The 21,159-nt window shown below is 39.5% G+C and overlaps 1 long non-coding RNA gene across 2 annotated transcripts in view; it reads left to right on the top strand.

Annotated features, from left to right (window-relative positions):
- LOC108492575 overlaps positions 1 to 21,159 on the top strand; it is an 81,424-nt gene that overhangs the window by 8,116 nt on the left and 52,149 nt on the right. The window contains exons 2-3 of one of the 2 annotated variants that reach the window (XR_001873156.1): positions 15,854 to 15,957; positions 16,188 to 16,238. This is a non-coding gene — a long non-coding RNA (uncharacterized LOC108492575). Of the gene's footprint in view, positions 1 to 15,853; positions 15,958 to 16,187; positions 16,239 to 21,159 lie in introns of those variants that run through there. The other variant, XR_001873154.1, reaches the window with a different exon arrangement.

Genomic DNA, 21,159 nt, shown 5'->3' with positions numbered 1-21,159 from the left:
CCAAAGTCTGACTCTGGAGTTATTTTAGTGACCAGGATGCTCTATTTTAGTTCTGTATTATAAATCCTTCTAATATAATTGTTGACAGAACCTTTATCACAGCATTGGTAGCAGGTCATTTATGATCATTATGGTCTGCTAGCAGATCATTTATTCATTCAACGCAGGAATAAATACTTGATACATAAATTTTAATAATTGCACCCCTGCCCAGTCAGGACTACCCTTTCCGAATGACTGGAAGTTACATGACTCATTCCCTCCTTTTTATATTCCCAGCTGGCACATTCAGTTCCCTCCCAGTACTCCTATATTTCACAATCCATAACAATCATTCTCCCATTTTCTTAAGTGAATTTGTTTGAAATGAAATCAAGAGATTTATAAATTGAAATAAGAACAGTTGAGTGCCTGAGTGTTGCCCCTTGGATGAATGCAGAACACTGCAAGCAGCATACTTTATGGTAATATGCAAAGTACACCTTCTTATACATCTGCAGAGCACAAGCATACATTTAAATTGGAGTCCCTGATATGGACAAGCAAGACTGATAAAACAATACCTGAAAACTGGAAGAAAAAAAAGTTAACAATATTCACAGAATTACTGTGCCTTCTTATTTACTGTCCTGCCCGCAGCATGCTTTTGGCTTCTGATGCTATGACTTTAGATTGCTCATGATGTCAAATCACCCTTTTTTTTCTACAGTATGCCTTCAGGGCACGTCTTGTTTTTGTCCCCTTAGCTGTGTTTGCCTCACATCTTCAGCAGCCAAATTTTAAAACTTTGCCTGAACAGTATTATGGAACTTTCAGATCTCTAGCCCAGCTTGAGTGAGTGTGTTTAATGCTTGGCTGAATCAGCTGCATGATGAGCATCACAGTGTCCTGAAGGCACAGCCAGGCGTTGAGTGTTTCACTCTGGAAAATAACTGGTGTCCTGGGAGAGAGGAACACCGTCCCATTTGTTTGCAATGACCACTCAGACATTGTTATGCTAGGAGCCGTATATTTTAGGAAGTTAAGGAATAGACTGATCCTGGGCCAGCTCTTTTGTGCAACAAAGCCCGATTGCTGTGGGCTTTCAAGGATAGTTGAGTAGATAATTCAGCGCTGAGAAAGTAAGAGCACTGTGTCTTACTGGGCTAGAGGCAGTTGGAGGTGGCAAGCAGTTTTGCAAGGGAGCCACTTGTATTTAAAATTTTAGATCTGGGTTGAAGAGCGTCATTTTAGACACCCAGGCTTAAAAATTTTAACTTAAATTTAGGCATGGGTTAACAACTGAACTTCTTTTGTGGGAAACTACTCTAACAGGCAGTTTTCCCATTTACTAAGCATAGCTATTCATTTTAATTTGCATAAAGAATATGGATATCTAAGTCCCCAATTACTTTAAAAGCAGTATTTCAACTGATATGATGAAGTAATTAGTGCAATGAGGATATGATATTACATAGTGGAAAGCTTGGTTTGCCAAGGATCAATTTGTTGACATTTGAATCCAACCAGAAATGAAATGCATAGAACAAAAAGTAGAGTATTTTATAAAAGGCCATCTCATCAAATTGGAACAAATTAAAAGCATGCCTGCTTCTCAGCCAGAGGGGCTAAGTAAAGGATTTCTTTGCAGTAGAAGACTCACAAATGATCATTTAAAACCAGAAGAGAAAGAACATTAAGGCACAGGGAACTGACATGTTTCTTTCTTTATTCCAGATGTAGAATCATTATTTTTACAGAACTTTTTTCCTGTATATAAAATGAGTATACTATTACACATGTCACCTTCTACTAGAATTGTGATGCTTGATTCAGCAACACAGAATCATATAATAGTTTGGTTTGGAGGGGACCTTAAAGATCATCTAATTCCAAACCCACTGCAATGGGGTGGTGTGTGGGTGTATGTGTGTATGTGATGTGTTTATGTGTAATATCTGTTGTTTTAACATTTGTTAATATCTCTGAAATACTCAAACAGGAATTACAATAGGAAAGTAAATACTATAACTTTGGTTTACATCTGGATTTCCTTTGTATGATTGTAACAGTTGTGTATGTAGTCATATAAGTTTATCATATCACCCCTACAAATAAAGCACAAAGAAATTTTGTTCCAAGAATTTTCCTGAACTTAAGATTATAATAAAAACAAATCAAGTGATTACAATGAAAAATGAGTGAGCTACAAGGGAATGAAGAAAATAGCTGTGAGATGTAATAAAGCAGTTACTATGATATACATATTTTGTTAGTTCTTCCAAGAAACAAAAGGCAAGGACAAGGTGCTTTTTAAAAACAAGGAGGTTTTCTTTCTCAGTACAAGATAGATATGAAGGTTGCTGATATAACAGGTAAATGAAGGATTACATCAATAAACCAAAGCACAATGGCTTTTAGTTATTATTGAAAATAATAGTTTTTAATTTTTTATCAAGACAAACTTGGATTTAAAATATATAGGTCCTAGATAAAAATTTTACTTTTGTGTTATTCCTAGGATCATATTGCTACAATAAATTAACAAGAGCCATTAATTTCTATTCTAATTAAAGAGAATGGTAATATCTAAGATCATTCATATCAGTGTTGGATAAACACTCAGCAAAAAGCTAGTAAGGGTCCACTTTGTCATCTAAAGATTGTGTAATCTTTCCTGCCAGAAATATCTATATATATTTAAAAAGAAAACAAAAAAAAACCAACCCTGCTGGACTATCTCCCCAACTGAAATTGAGTCAAAATAGGGATAAAGAAAAGCTCTTTTAACAGCGTATAGCTATGCTGCACAACAGCTTCAAATAGGAAATGAAGCTATAATATTCAGAATTGCATTGGAAAAGATTCAGTTCTGTTGTAAGGATTAATTTTCATTCTTTCGGACGTGAATCAAATTTTAACAAATGGGAGTTAGAAAAATCTGCCTATAGGAACACTTTTTCTTCCAGCCTGGTATGCTTCAGGGTTTCGTGCTCTTTCCTCATAAGAAATCAATTGGGTTTGATGATGGGCTGCTGGAGACAGGATACTTCTTCATAGTAAGGGGAGGTGTCATCAGCTGTGGCCATGCTTATCTTTTTATCCAAAACATGCCTAGATTTTATGAATTCCAGTATGATAGGTCTTTTAAGAAAGGATGAAGATATTCCATTATGTCTGAGTATGCATAGATTATATGGGTATTTTGGAAACATCAGTGAAATAGCTTATTGAATCTGCATAGCTGTAAGAATGGTAACAAGCTGGGAATCTCTGTGGACAATAGGTGATTAACACCGTTAGTAATAGTACAAAGCATTGTGAACTGTTGAAACAATTTGCAATTAAATATATTTTGTATTCAAGAGATTTGACTTGCAGAGGCATGGTGAGATGCGTCAAAGCATTCTTGGGTGAATATTTGCAGTAGGAGAAAAATATGTTTTGAGTATTCTATCATTCCACCTGTGGCTTGGCTCCTCCAAGTTCTGGGGGGAAAAATAAGGAGACAGGCCAAGTTATGGAAGACATTTAGACTGGGCCAGCGAACTCCAGGGGCTGCATGCACCTGTGGTAGCATATGTCCTTTTTGATTATGGCTTTTCTTGGCTCTTGACCTCAGGGACCTTCAGCTCAGAACTCTGTTCACTACTCTGTCTTACTGATGCATCCAGTTGTTTATGAGTAACTCCTTGAGTTTTAAAAATGCATATTTCACTGTACTGTATTTTTTTATTTTCAGTGTGGACTTTTATCAGCTCTATATAATTGCCAGTGGGAAGTTCTTGCCAGCAGTTGAAGTGTCACACTCTGTTCTCTAATTCTGACATGGATATAAATTTTCTGTGCTTGTCTGCTTATAAGAACAATTCTATTTGAAAGACTCACTGTGAAGAAAATCCAAAGGTAAGCAGATTTTTAAGGAAAAGCCTGAAATCTTGCTGGAAAATGTAAACTAAATAGTTGACTAGGCTTCTGTAAAATATTTAATGAATTTAATACCAAAGGTAAAATGTTTTTGGCACTGCTAAATGCACTGTTTATAGTATGAATCAAACTGAATTTCGACTAAATCACATAAGCAGCTAACACGAGGTATCAATAATATTTGATTCTCTGCTGCCATCTTGTGACTGCAAATGTGACCTGCTGGTATATAGCAAAATCCAAGCACTTCAAGTATGGCCTGTACAGCTTGGTGGGGACGTTTTACTGCAATACTTTCTGTTCTTACGTAGTCAGTCCACACTGAACCAACAGCAGGGAAAGAACGGAGAAAATACTTTGAATATTTGTGTTAATGCAGTCATCAGTGAGGAGTCGCAAGCTTGGCTGTTGTGTATAGGATAGGTACAGAGTGAAGTCATTGTCCATGCGCATTTCTGAGAAGGAACCATCTCTAAGCATCCACTGACTATGGGTAAACAGATCCACCAGAAGCCCTTTTCCAAAACTCCCTGGAGAACATACCAAGTTAGCTTTTCTGTTACTGTGGGAAAGCAACATGAAGAAACACCCAGCCTGTGAATTCTCTCTCCTCTCTGTAACATAAACAAGCAGACATTTAACTTGCAAAAAAATTTGAGGTTAAATTAGAAGATGTTATAGAGCAGAATATCCTGCTGTTCCTGCAGCTTAGCTTTGAGGAGTGTATTGAGGACGAGTGAATTAGACCCAGTAAAGATGGTGGCTCTTAGCTGCTAAACATGCAGTAAGATAGGCAATGCCATGCACTGTATCACTAGCACAAAGCAAAGCCAGCCTGGAAAGTGTCTGGTTTTGGTGATGCCACTCAGGTTGAAGCTTTTCACATGAAGACACACCAGCTTTACAGTAGAGGGTAGATGGAGAGTAGGTATCTATACCTAATGCTTCCCATGAACCATACTGTAGAAACAAACTTGGAAAGCTGGAGAACATATTAAGTAACAATAACTCAAAATTATTTGAGGGTGGAAGAGGTAATTTTTGATGCAAAAATTATCCAATAGAATCAGGGCATAAATTGTCAGAGGATAAATTTAGCCTGAAATTTCAAGAAAAGTTTCTCATCCCTCAGTCGGTGAGATTCCATAATGGCCATCTAGGACAGCAAAGGAAACCTGGCTATGAACAGGATTCATCTTGTTAAAGTCAATGAAAAATTGCTGTCCAGAATTCAGGAGATTGCCTGCAGTCCAGTCCAGTGGTTGCTGCAATTAACAAGACACCAACTTGTGAAAGCTCAGTAAGAATTACACTTATGTGAACAAATGGAAAGTGCTATTTCTTAATGAAATACTGTAAAACACCCTAACAACTTGATAGATATAGATGTAGCTTGAATTGAAAAAGAGAAGACCTTGAAGGACATAGACCTCCATGCACAGAGAGGAATACGAAAGGAAATGGAAGGGAAATGGAAGAGAAATGGAAGACAGAGGCCTCTGTTTTACTCATGCTGTGTTGAAACCGGCAAATTCAAAATTAAAGACCATTGGATCTGTGTCCCTAAATTTGTCTCTAACACTGATGAAGCCTGGCAGATTCACTTTTTCCTGGAGAATTGCACCTGTAGTGAGACAGAGGAACTTCTCGTTAGAAGAATTTGTGGTGTGTAGCTCCAATGTAGAAGTTTGCATGGGGAAGGGTAAGAAGCCCAGTTCATGCTATTGAATTACTTTAAGTATTTTCTACTTTAATTTGTTGTTCACCTTCAGTTTTGATGAAATAGTACATGATCACTGTGAATTGAGAAATAATGTTATTTAGAAACTAGGTGGAGCTGTTTTTTTAACACATGCAGCAGGTCTGATATGTTGCACTCTGTGTGCAGATCCTGTTTTATGTACATAGATGATGCATGTATCACCTGTATTTCATGACACACACATTTGGTAAACTTCAGTGAATGCAATGGTGCATTTCATGGTGTATCTGAGCTGACATATTGAGCACATTGTGTCCGTGCACAGAGTGGCAGTTCTTTTCCTGTTAGGAGGTATTTTCAGACAGCTTGAAGAAGGTGGTGGAAACTAATTGAGTGGCAGAGATGGAGACTGCATCAAAGATTGACTGGAGAGGAAAGTTTTAAAAGGAGCCAGATGTTGCTATAACAAATATTTTGCAATTATTGAGTAATAGCACAGGAATAGGTAAGATCTTTTGAATATTCCACTGGATGTAGCAAAGTAAAAATAAATACACTGCCATTTACAGGTGCTCAGAAAATAAGCAGCAGGCTGCAGATTGAAGAGGGGTATCAGACATGGGACATTAAGCTCTTGAACCTGTATGTGCCATGATGTTCCTGCTTTCTCAATGTTTGCTTTGCCAAATGCTGGTAGCATAACCTGCTTTCTCTGAACAGAGTGGAGAAATATATGTCCCATATACCAACTATATCTAAATCCTTTTATGAACCTACTTTGTGGTTAGAAGGCGAAACTGTGAGGTAAGAAAACTGGATTGGGTGCCATTTAGTAAGTCCTCATGGCTCTAAAACCTTTCCTTCACCCTGTACCATTCCCCAGGGCACACCCCCTTCTTTCTTCACCTTGTAGATACCTCAATAATCCAGTTATGCTGAAAGGTTATATACAAGTTGCAGCCATTTCCAGAATCCCAACTTCTCTACATGTGCCCCTGCAGTTCCCTGCATCTTTGGCTAAACAGGGCTGTGCTATTGCTGGATGTGCTACACCTTGGAAGACTACCTCTGCTGCTTTCTTAACAGCTTGAACTTGCATAGAAAAGCTGGCCTGTGTTTGACTTAGTGCACTTGCTGGCTTTAGAAAAATAAATATAGTCATATAGTGCTGATTTTTGGCTGTGAGCCTTTGTGACTAATTCAGTCAACAAAACAGGGCAACGTTGGTTAAAGTAATTACTTGGTAAAGTAATATATCTTTTATCAGCCATGAGGCTTCAAATAAATTGAGGATTTTCTCATATATTATGATCTCTTGTTTATGATGTAATTGTTGAGTTTATTTTAGTTTTTAAGGACCACAGACATTAATGATATTGCTTAATAGCTGGCTAGATACTCATATTTAAGTTCACCATTCAAATAAAAAGCCTGATTCCTTTGGGTCATACGGTCATTTCTGTATCACTGTTTCCATTCTCTTGACTTTGAAAAATAAATGTCATTTGGTAAAATTATCTTTTCTCTCAAGTTTTCTGAAAGTTTTCAATGCTTGCAATACTGCCCCATGGCTCATTTAACAGAGGAGGCCGGTCTGCTTTTTTACCTCTTTCAAGTTAGAAATCTGGCAAGAGCTCGCATTTCTGCTTGTGTTTGCCTTTTCATAAAGCTTAATTCCATAACCTGAGTTTTTCCTGAAGTCTTCTATTACTGCTTACTCCAGCTCTCTCCTCCATAGCTCAGAGTGTAGCCATTCTGTATATTTTCCCCTTTCCAAAATAATCTTCTAAAGTCAGTTATCATTTTCCTTTCTTCTTTGCTGCCTTAATCCTGCTTCACTTATGTTCTCTTTGCTATATCAGTTTGCGAGAGACAAACACTGTTATTTTTTTCTGCTCCATACAATCCATCATGCACTATCTCCTCTGCCCAGATTTGGAGGGGCCAGCAAATACTTTTTGTGAGATTTCCATTTTCTGCTCAATGTTCATTAAAACAAAAGAGGTAATGCCCTCAACATTAGGGTTAGGAAGAAGAATATGTGAATATGAAAGAAGTCCAATGAACATGTATTCTTTCTAGGTTTAGGTTATGCTGCCTAGGTAGATCATAGGTAATGCAGCAATGTTTCCATAAATCATTTCCAAGAAGTATTTGCTATCCTGCAATGTGTGTAAGAAAAGAAAGACAAGCTTTCAGGCACATGGGGTGTGCTGCACAGGTCCAGGAGTTGGACTCGATGATCCTGATGGTTGTCTTCCAACTCAGCATTTTCTATGGTTCTATGTTACGAGTACTGTCAGTAATCTTCCTTTGGAGCCACTAGTGAGAGAGACTGCCTTTTGCCAGTAGGGAAGAAACCAGAGCAAGGGGAGCTTTTGAGTTCAACTCACAATATCCAGGAGGAGACCATGTTTCCAGGACAAAAAAATGGAAATGAAAGAAAATTCTAATGGATTGCTAGCATAAATAGAAATAAAGGTCTAGTTGAAGTGACAATTCTCCATGGACAGATGGGAAAAGAGCCTGAGCATGTCTTCCCTGAAAACACGGTAAAGGTGAAGAGTCCATCACTTTTGACTCAGTGGCTGAAATGCAGTTTATAGAAATCTAATTTTTCAATTAGAGAGAATAGAATGAAGGAAATTAACCTATTTTGTATCAAAGATACAAGTAGGTGGAGAATCAAGCACTCTGCATGCAGTTTAAAGGTAAATACATCTTGTCAAAGTAAGCTGCAATGAGGCTAATTCGTTGCCATACCATAGTGCCTACTGTACTCAAGAGGGGAGGGGAAGTTACCAGGAGTGTTTTTGACCAGTCAACTTCTTGGCAAATTCTCTAAGCCTCCAAGAATCGTACACATCTTATAATTTTAGATGATAATGGAGCATGGGGTAAAGATGGAGAAGTGCATGATTACATACAACGTTACATCCTGGGAATGGTTTTTCTCTATCACTGTTATAGTTTGGACTAATGCAGGATGCTAAATTTAAGTACGGTTTGCTAGTGTACTTAACAGAATATTCAGTAAATTTGGGTAAATCCAGAATTACCATACCTCTAGCTTTATTAACAGCCCAAATTAAGGAAGAACCATGTAGCCTCAGAGCAGGGTTTTGCTATGCCTAGTGACCAAAAATAATGAATTATAATAAAACAATGTGGCCACGCATGAATATCAAATTTGTGCAGCCCTATTACATTAGCTCTCCTCAGGAAGAGGAGGAGTATTTGCTCTCATTTTCTCATCTAGTTGATAATCAAGGACCCCATCTCCCAAGTCCTGTTTTATTCCTTGAAAGAGACATAAATCTGCATATAGGGTTAAAAATCCTTTTCAACTGAAATAGGAAGAGACAATTTCAAATAAACCTAAGTGTTTTGAAAATACATTTAGTACAGGTTGCTTGATCTGGCCCTGGAACAGCTAGTAGGTTACTGTCAGATGTTCTGCTAAGTCAGGCATCAAGGAGCAGCAAGCTCCCTGTGAGCTCTCGAGCTGCAGGAACTGGCCCATCGGCGGAGTGGGAGCCTCGCCAGCATGGGCTCATTCCCATCACCCCAGAGCTCAAATACAGATCCGTGAGCAGAGGGTGCATAGGAGAAATCCCAGGCAAGGCTTGCTGCAGCTCTTTCTCACAAGTAGATGTTTTCACAGCAGCCTGAGCCAGGGACACACAGCTGTGCCAAATCTGGGCTGACATGAGCTGCAGGATCTGAACCCGTCGCACGAGCCACTGGTGGACACAGGCTCTAGTGCTAGGCGTATTAGAGGTTAAATCAGTGTGATCAAGAGATACTTCACTACACAAGGAAAAGTATTTTAAGCTTGGGAACCTTGAATAACATGGATCTTGATGAAAAAATTAATTTGTCATAATAAACACGGGAATGATGGACTGCCTACTGATGCTCCAGTTGTTTTATTGAAGTGATACACTGCAGAGGTAGCAACTGATGTAGCTTCACAGAAAAAAGCAAGCCAGATGCTGAAGAGCAGGGCAGCAGCAAGCATTAGTAGTAAAAAAGCACAAGCTAACGGGTTTGAATTCATCAGAGCTGCATCAGGAAGCAACCTCTGCAGGAACCACCATCTTCTGCTAGACAAGGATGGGCCAAGATCTTGATGTGTGACATTGCTAGTTCACAGTGTTATTTGGGGGTAATCAGCATTGCTTGCCTGTATCTCACACCTCTGCCTTGATGGAAGGCAGTACATTGTCTTTCTAAGCTGGAAGGGTCCCATCTGGCTCCTGAGTAAGGCTAGTAGGTTGAAGATGACTTTCACAATCCACTCTTCAGCAAGACACTGTATCCAACTCCCAATATAGTAAACATGCACTAAATTCATCACTGAATTCATCACTGCACAACTGCATTTTAAACCTCTCTATTATCTACACTTCTATCTAATTTAAGCATTTAACTAATTTATTGCCCTTCTCCCAGTTCAAGCCCTATCCCACCTCAATTTTCTACAGTCTTCATATCAAAATAGTTAATTCAGTACCACCTTACTCACTTTTTTTGTGTCTGGATTCAAAAAGACTTGAGCGATTCCTTGTGTCATTTAAGCAATTTCTTTTTGTGCATAAACAGGCAAGACAATTGACTGGCATACACACATCTGTACTGCACACTCACAACAGATGAGTTGAGTTTAATGCTTTTCTAGAGAACTACAGCAAAAGCACTTCAGTTACCCACTACAGGACTGGCCAATCTCTCTCCCAGCCTCCTTCACACTCTAAATATTGTTCCTGGTATTAGAAGAACTACAGGAACTGAGATTAGAATTCCTTTAAAGAAAATATATTAAAACCTCAGAAGGTCTATATATGGCAGAAAAACTTTCAAAGCTAAGGTTAAAGTTGGCACTTTAATAAAGAGTGAGATGCCTGAATAAATTGATGGTCCCACAGGTGCTGAGCATCTGCCACTAACTTTAAGTTCCATACCAGCAGAAACCAGGTAGCATGTGTGAAAGATCCTTGAACATGCCAAACCCCAAGACTGTACACCACATTTCCGATCCCTTTGAGCAACCCAGTTTGGCTAACCTGCTTTCAATACACAGTTACTGTACAGCTGTTCATCACAGCCAACCGAGATCAGGGTGAATGTTCACTCAGCTATGCCCTTTGGAAATACTGTCTCTCCCCCAGAAGTATGCTAATTGCTTATGCCAGAGGATACTGACCTCAGGAGGAATCTTGTCAGCATTTGCTACTCTGCTTCAGACAACCAATGGGTTAATTTAAGCAGCTGATGAAACTGGTTTGTGCTAAGGGGCTAAGTTTGCCTGAAGCATTTTAGCAAATCCACCAACGTCCCTTCCAGAGCCTCCAGGACAGCGCTGACTGTGCAAACAGCTGGGGCAGAATGGTTTCACAGGCACATGAGATCTTGTGGAGGATGTCTGTCCATGGCCTAACAGTGAGTTATCTGAGACACTGGGAAAACATACGAGCAATGCAGAATAAGAATAGAGGCCAAATCAAGGCTTTGTCTCTCATTTGATTGTCATGGATGGAGTTTTCAACTAGAATTCACTGCTGATGTCTAAATGTCTTTCAGCATCACAAGGAAACTTGTCCCTTGTGAAAAAGTCTTTAATGCTCCAAGATTACAGATGGTTCCTGAGTGTCTGGCTTTGTAACCCAAGCACCCTCTTCTGTTTTATCATTTCAGAAGACAAAAGAAAGTGAGAGCAAGCAAATAAAATATAATATCTCTTCAGTAAAAAATCTTCTGTATTAAAGCTCATGAGTACACCTGTTAGCTTTCAGGCATCATTTGCAGTAGCAATGTGTCCTTCTTATCCTTTCCTTTCAGCAGGAAAATAAAAAGCTGAAAAACAACCATTCCTCTTACCTCTCCCCAGCATCTAATATTTTCACCTCCTTAGTCAAGTATGTAACTTAGTTCTTGCATCCGTATTTTCATAGTTGTGGCAATTCAGCATTGTCTGGGCTGCCTTTTGCTTTTTTTCCAAAGTATACTATTACCTCTTGTATATTTTGCTGTCTTCCTTCCCACCATATTTCTGGCATGTTGCATGCCCCATGTGCTAGATGAGGACACTGTCTGATTCCATGACTGTAAATAACTGTTAATAGATTCAGATTAATGCCAGATTAAGTATAATGCTACTTCTACAGCTATCTTTCAAGTGTGTGAACACAGAGTGGCCTCATCTAGGCTGATTTTGACTGTCACGGTGCTTTAACCTCTACATTGTAAGTAGGATCCTGTGGCCTGCATCTGAAGACAGGATCAAAGACAAAGCATCAAAGACAGAAAAATATCACCTATGAAGCAATAAAAATCAGTAAACTTCACCATGAATCCCTCCAACCCCTCATTCTCACACCTCCACGTAGCCTGGAACATCCTGCTAGATACGATGTTTTTACGTTATCTCCAATTTATATTGCATTAGACAGCAAAGTTACATGGTCTGATGTATTTTTACATGGTCTAATGTGTTTTGCTAGGGATACACTCAGTGGTTATTAACTGGATAAAACCTGATATTAGCTTGGCTTTGTTTATTTTCTAATGTTATTTACTCTGTGATAAGTGACTAACCTTAGTTAACATTGTGAATTGTTTGCCCTGTAATGACCAGATATTCCATTACAGTATGTAAATTATTTGCATAGTGATCATGATTTAATGTTATTGGTAATTAGAATTATTTGTCTGCTGGTAATGCTGTATAAATGATCTGTCATTAATCACAGGGCATAACTTACCACGAGCTCTAATGAGGAAAGCTGCAGTTTAATGTTACTAAACTATCGGTCTCCTCTAGGCCATTGTTTTACATCACAGGGAACTGTTTTCTGTATTTATTGATCATTCATTGATCATTACCATAAAGACTGGGGCTTTGTAAATGTCTTTATTCTTTGATGTAAGATATCACCAGACTTTGAGTCCAAATAATTAAACATGTAGCTGATAAATCATGCTCAACAGATTTTCACACTTGTAGTTTTAAATCACATCAGAAGTTCCTCCTCTTGAGAAGAAAGAAGTTCCATAGATCACATTTCTCACATTAGTACCAATAGAGCCAAGGACACATCTTTGCTAAAGGAAAATTAAAAAGGCAAAGACAGATGAGAGACTCCAGCCAGCAGAGCATCATCTTTAATTCAGAAAAAGACACTTCCAAGGGGAAGCTCCTCTTCCCCCGGAAAAAGTCAAATGCAAAATGTCATTGCTCATTTTTATTAGGAACCACTTTTATTCACTGTATATTCTTCTTGCAACACTAGTAAACTATTCACTCAACATCCTTCCTACCCTTATTTAGACTTTGCTATACATAGCAGAGAATCCCATACCCTTGGAAAGTGGAGTGTCCATTTAAAGCTGAGTGCCAGAGAACCAGAGCTCTGAGCTCTGCAGTGATGAGCCAGCATGCAACAGCAGTATCCACACTGCAAATGTCTACTGACAATTTCTGTCTCTTGAAACCAGGACAGAACCGTTGCTAGAATTTTTAAGGTAGGAATTAGAGCTTAAGGCCCAAAAAAGCAGGATTTAAGGCATGTTTCCAAATCCTGCACCTCCATGCACTCAGACAGACCATGAACGGGTATGTTTAAGTCATATGAGAAGTCTGAGGAAGATTTTCACATATCTACAGTTGATGCAAAACCTGAATGCTTTTTCTTCTCAGGCTCTGAAGTTACTTGAATTCAGATCTATCTGATTAACTAATGTTATTCCCAAATGAGAGACTTTTTGAAATGAGACTCATGCCTAAGAAGGAGCCTTTCCTATGACTTAACTGCAAGGCATTTAGTGTAAATACTTTTCCTGAGTGTCTGAAAGAGCTAGAACTGTATATGAAAATGCAAATACTTGTCACAACACTTTCTATAATTTTCGTGGAATAAACTATTTACCTACATAGTGATTCAGTCAAATTGCAATGCCTGCTTATCATTCTAAAAGATTTGAATAGTTCAAAAGAAATATTTGTATTGAAAAGCTTTATTTAGAATAAAAAGCAAAATAGCTGAAACCTACTAAATCAGAAAATGTATGCAAAGGAAGATCAATGGGAATAAAATATGTCTTTTAATATTTTACCAGGGGAAAAAACAGAATCATTAATGTTATTTTTAATTTTGAGCCTCTGTAACAGTCTTGATTTTGCCCGGTAAAGTTAAACTAGAAGAGTAGTCAGTTGTACAAGGGAGAAGTGGATGATAGAGGAATATGAAGAAGAAATTAATACATCTAAAAGATTAATTGATGATTGATCAATGCAAATAAATGTAGAATATGAATGACTTTGATGCGTCTTTCTCATGGAACCTGTGTGCTTCATAAAAGCCGAACTATGAAAGTCAGTAAAAGATTTGGAAGACAAGTGTTCATGCATTCTTTATAAACAAAGTCAAAAAGAAGGAAGTGAAAGAATTTCAAAGTATTTGGAATCCTTTGCATCAGTCTGTACCCTTCATAAAATATCTACTGACAGAATTAGGCAGGCAAAGAGTGAGATGTGCACACAGCAATATATTGGAAGCATGGTGGGTATCTTTAATTATTCAAAATACAACACCTACCTTTTTTTGTGAAGCCAAATAAAATGAAGTGAATAGTTTGTCCACTAACATTGTGCTTTTCTCACACAGTAACATGTTTCTCTAAATATTTTGATACCATGATAACATGGAACAATTGTACTATAATAACAAGAAACTGAGGAAATGTGTTGTATGAGTTCAGTGAGCATTTTGCTAAAATAGCAGCAAATGATTTTTTGGTGAATATAGAGATGTGTTTTGCATTTTAGTTAATTTTATTTCATATACTTTTTTCGTCAACAAATGAAACCATAGATGAGTATATTTTTTAATTTAGAGTTAGATTTTTTTCCTAACAGAGATTCTAACAAATATATTTCAATTTAGATTAGAATAGTGCCATCAATCAGACAGTGCATTCAGCTGAATACCCCGGAATCTCACAAGCATGGATATTAGGCAGATGTAATGGGTAGCAACAGTCCTGCTGCAGATCAGCTGTATAAGAAAACCAAAAGCACAGGTATGATTTAAAATGTGGAAATCCACAGTCACATATTAGCTTTCTCAGTGTCTGTGACTTTTTCTTCCCTAACAAGGCCAATTAATGAGATTAGGAGATTCTGTTAATGAATCCTCTGAATCTTTGCACATAGTCAGAGAAAAAGAGCAGTGAGCATAGAAAGGCATTGGAGAGGAGGGGTTCTTAGAGACCTTGTAGTTTCTTGAGGGTTTTCAGAACATATGCACTGTAGAAAAACAGTCCAGCTACACCCATGGATTCATTCCTTGTCCAAGAGCTGAGCTAATCAGAGTTTACTAGTTGGAGTTTGTACACAAAAGGAATACGAGAAGGGAGAGATGATGCACCACATCCCAGACCCCTCTGATTCCTTTGGCAGTGGAGGATCAGGCTCTGTGCAAACTGAGGCACGATGATTCTTCCTGCTGAGAGTCTTTGGACTCTCTTTTTCTCATTCTCCCTGAAGAATTTGGAGGATTTCTAGCCACTGTTTTCTTCTCCAGGCTGAAGAGACTAGATGATTTGTAGATACTGGATTGATGCCAAACTGCAGAGACCAAAAAACTGCCTCAGCAAAGAATGGAATTATGTATACAAATATGCTAAAATACAGCTTGTACAGAAACTTACATAGCACAAATAGGGGAATAAGTGCCAGAAAACACTGATAAATTTACCGCATAATAATTATTGAATTTACAAAAAAAATTTGAAAAGCTACTTGCAAGGACATACATGTGTATGTTATAAGATAAAACATATGATACTCTTCTAACAGTTTAATTCTGGATAATATTGACCAAATTTTGCTTGGCCTTCAGCTGAGAAGTAAAAAAAAAAGGTAGCATCTTAGTATTACATATAATACTACCTCAGTGCCTCCCTAATCCATAACAGAAGCATTAATCACTGTGTCTTTGTCATGGCAGCATGGCAGTTTGCAGTCTGTCTGTGTACTTGATTTATGAACAGCTGATGGCCATTGAACTGCATCAATCCACCAAACAGTATTTTGTGCTTCCTTCTGCTTGGAGTATAAATGTTACAGAGCACTGACATTATATTCTATCTAATATACACAAGGTTAATTTCGTAAGCTCTTAATTTTCGCCTCTCTTTGCACTGTTTTTCATGTCTTGCTTTTTTTCTCCTCAATCACAAAAGGCACTGCTGATCTCAGACCCCCAGCTTACCACCTTGCTTGAAAGTCTGCACTTTGCTGTGCTCGAGGGCAGGACAGCACACTTCTACCTCCCAGCACAATCAAGGTGAGTTCCTGTCTCAGCTGAGAAAGAATTGGCATGGTCCTTCAGCCTATTTTCCTTCCTCTCTCAGTAGGTTTCCTCTTGTCCCATGAGTTTCACATGAAATTTGGAGGAGGTTTGAGGTCTGGTGCAGATGCTTTTGGGCATGAGTGCCCAGTATGGCCGAACTACTTCACACAGTTGCTTTGGAAGGAAAAGAAAGTGGAATAAATTTGCGTTTTGTTCTTTTGCAGATCCTTAAGAGGTGGGACACTCAACTAGAGCTACCATTTAAAACCATCTAGGGGGTCAAAAGGAGGCCCCCCTTCAGCTCACCACCCTCCAAGCCTTGTATGCAAAGCATGAGTCCTGAGTCCAATACTATCAGGCTCCAGTCTCATCAGTGTGTGGGGGGAGTGGGTCCTTACCTGTGCATACCGGTGGTGGCACAGCAGCCGTGGAAACCCACACACTTCATTAATGCACTCATTCTCTGTGAGTTTTCTGTTGTAGTCTGCTCTTTGGGGGGAGGGGGGATTCTGTCCATTTTTAATGAAATATCCATGTCCTCCGTTTTTTGATATTTTCTCATTCCTTAGGCCCCCTCCTTTCTCTGGTTTGCAACTTTTAAAAGCCAAGGCTGTGCCCGGATTTCTATTAGTCACAAGCTTATGACAGTGCATCAGATTGCTGCATTTGGTAGTGTTTAGGAGGGTATTGCTTTGTAAACTGCACAGTGCTATTCACTATTGCCTGTAACAAAGCACTTTTTGTTAGTTAATGGTGTCTAGAAAATACTGATTAAATTTAAAGCATCTCCAATTCTGTAGAGTGAGTTAAGAAAAAGAAAAGAAAAATCCAACCGCTAGAAAAGCTTGTTTTTTTAAACGCTTTATCTCACCTCTCTTGGTAAGAGAATGAGGGATGTATTCACAAATATTTGAAGAGTGGCTCCAAGAGATAGTGCTGCCCTGCAGGAACTCCTGCCATCAAAGGGTATATATCAAGGCATAATGGGATGAAATTAGGCAATAAAGCTAACCAGATAAGTAGTCTTTCATCTTTGATATACATTCCAAGTGTTGCATAAAGGAAATAGCAATTGCAAACATTTTTTTGGGGGAGGATTCCTACAAGCGAGATCTGTCAGGTGTGGGCGGGGAGGGAAGGAGGAAGGGGAAGCTGAGTGCACCCTTATCCTGGCCAGCACAGACCTGGCTCCCACGCAGCCCTCTGCCCCCCGGAGCAGGTCGAGCTGTTTACCATGGGGACTCACTCCCCAGGGAGCTTGCTGGAAGCCCTGACCGCTGTGAATCTGAGCCGAACCAAAGCGCTATTAGGAGGCTCCACCTTACACTGGTGGAAAAATCCCTAGGGTAGGACCAGAAACAGGGCTTGGCCCAGATATTTCCATGAATCCCTTGGCCCAAAGCCCAGATGGCTCCGTGGGAGCCCATCACTGCCTCCATGGGCATCATGCCAGCGGCAGGGAGAGCAGGGCAGGGGAGGCACGGTCCCCATGCACTGCCCTGGCTGGCACCGCGGGCAGCGCTCGGCTCTCGAGTGGGGACGCAGCGCGGGTTGTGAATGCCAGTGTGCATTAATTGTTTAGGCTACAACCACCGTAAGTGATGAGAACAAATTACTGGTCCATTTCTAACGAGGGAGTTCGGGAGAAAAAGTGAGATGCAGCAGGGCAAAGTCAGGTTGTGGGGCAGCAGAAGGGAGTTGTGCTGGTTTGCTTTTCTTCCTTTAATTTGCTGTTATTTTCCAATAAAGAACTTGCATTATCGTAATGAATTTTTTAAATGACTGAAAATTAAAAAAATAATAACATTGCCATAAGCAGAAAAACACTCCACCTCCACCGCCCCCCACAAGATGGAGCTCGCAACTCAGGAGCGGTGATGATGTTCTTTGTGTCGCTGAAAAATGAAACGGTTTTACTCTCACCCTTTTCTAATTTTTATCTTTTGCTAATATAATGCAGATTGGTTTTATACATTATTTATAGAGCCCAGAACTAGTATAGGGAACACTGTCGCTCATTTTAATGATTTAGGTATGTTTTTTATTATTGTTATACTGTATAGACTTTGGAAAACCTTCATTTGGATCCCATTTAGAACACAGGAAGTTGCCCAAAGCTTGAATGTGAACCTTAATTTACTGAAATCCTTGTAAGGCTGAGAATATTTACTGCTGGCATTTATTGCTCCTGTGAGAGTTAGAGCGAGAGCGAGTTGGGGGGAGAGAAAGAGAGGAAAGGAAAGACAACAGTAACTTCAGCCAAAAAAGCAAAGAACATATGTTGGAGTCGTGCTCAGCTGCGCGTGTGTAGAGCAGGATAATCTGCCTCTGAGCTGCTCTGCTGGGACAGGAGGTGCCTTACTGCCTCTGAGATTCAGAAGAACTCCAACAGTACTTGTCCTTTGAGGAGCTGAATCTTTGTTTCCTGAAACCTCTCTATAAAGTGGGGTTCATGAGCAGTTAAAATGCTTGGTTTGGTGTACCCCATAAAGGACTATGTTCTTTTTGTGCTGCAGTAGAAGTAATTTTGGACTTCCCCCCGTGCTCTGCAGATAAAAATCATAGGGATTTTAGCTGTGCAGAGTCGGAGAGGTTCCAGGGGTGCCCAAGGGAAACCAGATGCAGGACCCCAAGCAGCCTTGGCTAGAGATAGAGAAGTGCTGCAAACACACCACTATGTTTCAGGAGGCTGGAGAAGGTGACCCAGCAACCAGCAGTAATGAGGCAGGAAAAGATCTCTTAATTTTCTTCCTTTTTCCCCTTACTTTGTGCTTGCAGAATAATAAATAAGCTTATTCAAGCTTTGGTTGCTAAAACTTTTAGACAAAAATATTCCTAGGATGGGGCAGTCTTTGCTCAGACTAAAAAAGTGCAGGTGATTTCAGCAGTCTCCAGCCTTTCAGAAAATTGGAGTTCTGCACTTTAGGAAAAAGAACAGGTGCCCCAGTTATTCCTGTAGTGTTTTTTACTTTAAAGAGAAGCAGAGCAAAATGTTTAGGTTTTTTTTTTAGGGTATTTGCTTTATATTCCCTTGTTCCTCCAGCCCCCTTTCATTCAGCTGCTTAACCTGCCTTTCAACTGGTCTCTCTGGTGGCTTGTTTGTCCTGTGCTGGTGACAACTAAAACAGCTAATAAAGCAGCTGGCAGGAGGGTGAATGAAGGGACCATGCCAGCTACTGCCCCTATGGTGGAAAAAAACAACAGTGAAACTTTGATATGTCTATCTTGATGTTTCCTCAAAAAACTGTATATTATGAAGGTTTCTTAAATGGAAAACACTGTTTTGTGAAATTCTGAAGAGCAGTTTAATTTAAAAGATTGCCCATTAACATGAAATACCCACAACCGTTTGTTACTGTTATTACTGAAACAGCTTTTGATGATATACTCTCATTATTTTGAATTTAGTTATGCTTTGTTAGTATATATTACCGGCACTGTGAAAGGATCAAGGCATTACTCAACAAGGCATACCAGTGCGTGGTGAGAAGACAGGTTTCCTCTCGGAGCTCACAGCCAAAGTATGGCCCTGCAAGGAAGCAGGATGGGGTGAGCAACTGGGAGATGCCAAAGCAGGCAAAATCTGTCTATGGAAAGCTGTCCCTCTCTTACAGGCTATACGTTGCAGGCAATAGTGGAGTGAGTCCCAGATACAAAAGGTTATTGCTAAGGTCTCAAATATAGCTCAGTTAGAGAACATGACTGAAAGGCCCAGTGCATAAAATTGGAAGATCTGTGTTCATGATACACATTATGCTTCAGTATAATTTTAATCATAGCACCAGATTGTCTCCGGCATTAACATCTAACATCTCCTTGGTAAAGACCTCCTGAAGTACCTTGAAAGACATGCAGGTAGTTCAGATATGCAATGTCTGCTCCTAGAATTAGGAAAACTGAAAGAGAAGGGGTTTGCAATTGCTTGTAGAGCTGGAAGGTTAGTGATTATCCTTTATCTCTCATTGTGTGAGTGGGAGGGCACCCATCTTGAACAAACTGCTAGGCACAGTTGTTCATTTTTACATTAAGATGTCATTTCACATTAATTTAAAGGACTCCAGTGCAAAATGTGGCGGCATGGTTTCATTCTTAATAATCTCATAATGATTTCAATTTTGAGAAGATATTTAAGCATTAGAATAGATAAGGAGAATCTGGAAATTCAATCATTAGAGCTGTTTAAAACAAGTTGGACAAATATCTATCAGGGATGACATAGGTATAGTTGATTTTTCCTTGAGGCAGAGGAATAGACAGGATGACCTATTTACTCTGTTTTCTAGGTCTTGTATGTGACTAGCTGTAGGTGCTTAAGTGCAGAAAATATTCTGTGTCAGAGAAAAAGACCAACTGCATTGAAATAAAGTTCAATTTAACAGGAAGCTAAACAAGAAGTTTGTAGAAATAATGTAATTATCCCAAATCAAAGATAAATAATATCTAAAATTCTGAAGGAAATTGAAATTCTAAGAAAATATGTAGAAGATAGCATGATAAATGCTCAAAAACAGTATCCAAGAAACCTCAGCTCTGCTGTCTAACATTATCAAATAAAATTATTCCAGTGAGGGGCATTTTGTGTTTCTAGTTCCAGATTCAAATGTTTGCCTAAAAATAGAAATTATCTTTTCCTTTTTTTTCCCCTTTGTGCCATCATAGTGTTGCCATTAAGAATATAGCCAGCAGCTACTTTCATTAAGAGAAGCCTCTGATCTCAGCCGTAGGAAGAACAATGGAAACATGCTGTTCTTCTCAAAATGCCTCTGTGGATATAGGCTTCTTCTGCTCGGCTTTTTCATCATGAGCTCTCTTTGCACCAGCGCTGCAAGCCTCCAAGCAGCCAGGGAAGAGCAGGGTCAGGCTGGGTTTCTGGGTATCCCCATCCCTGGGCACGGGCTGGGGACACGCAGCAGTGTCTGCAGTGGAGCCACAGGATGACTGGGCTGCTGTCCTGCTCTGCTTCTGCCGTGCCAGTCCCATGGTCTGGCTGACAGCCTGGAGACAGGATTTCTTGGCATCTTTCCTAGGAGGGCGCTCATGCTGTATATCGCATACTGTATGCTAGAAAGACAGCTGGGAGTGATGGGCAGCCTGAGTTTTGGGTACTGTGGACACTGGGAGCTCAGCTGTAACCAACCCTATATCCATAAATATGCCCTCAGAGAGCCAGGACAGGGAGTCTGGTGGGCTGTATTC

The sequence above is a fragment of the Lepidothrix coronata genome, unplaced genomic scaffold (assembly GCF_001604755.1).
Source record: "Lepidothrix coronata isolate B3197 unplaced genomic scaffold, Lepidothrix_coronata-1.0 Scaffold0, whole genome shotgun sequence".
In the NCBI taxonomy this organism is placed as follows: domain Eukaryota; kingdom Metazoa; phylum Chordata; class Aves; order Passeriformes; family Pipridae; genus Lepidothrix; species Lepidothrix coronata.
Note: the sequence above shows the minus strand (reverse complement) of the source record. Positions and strands in the feature narration are given on the sequence as shown.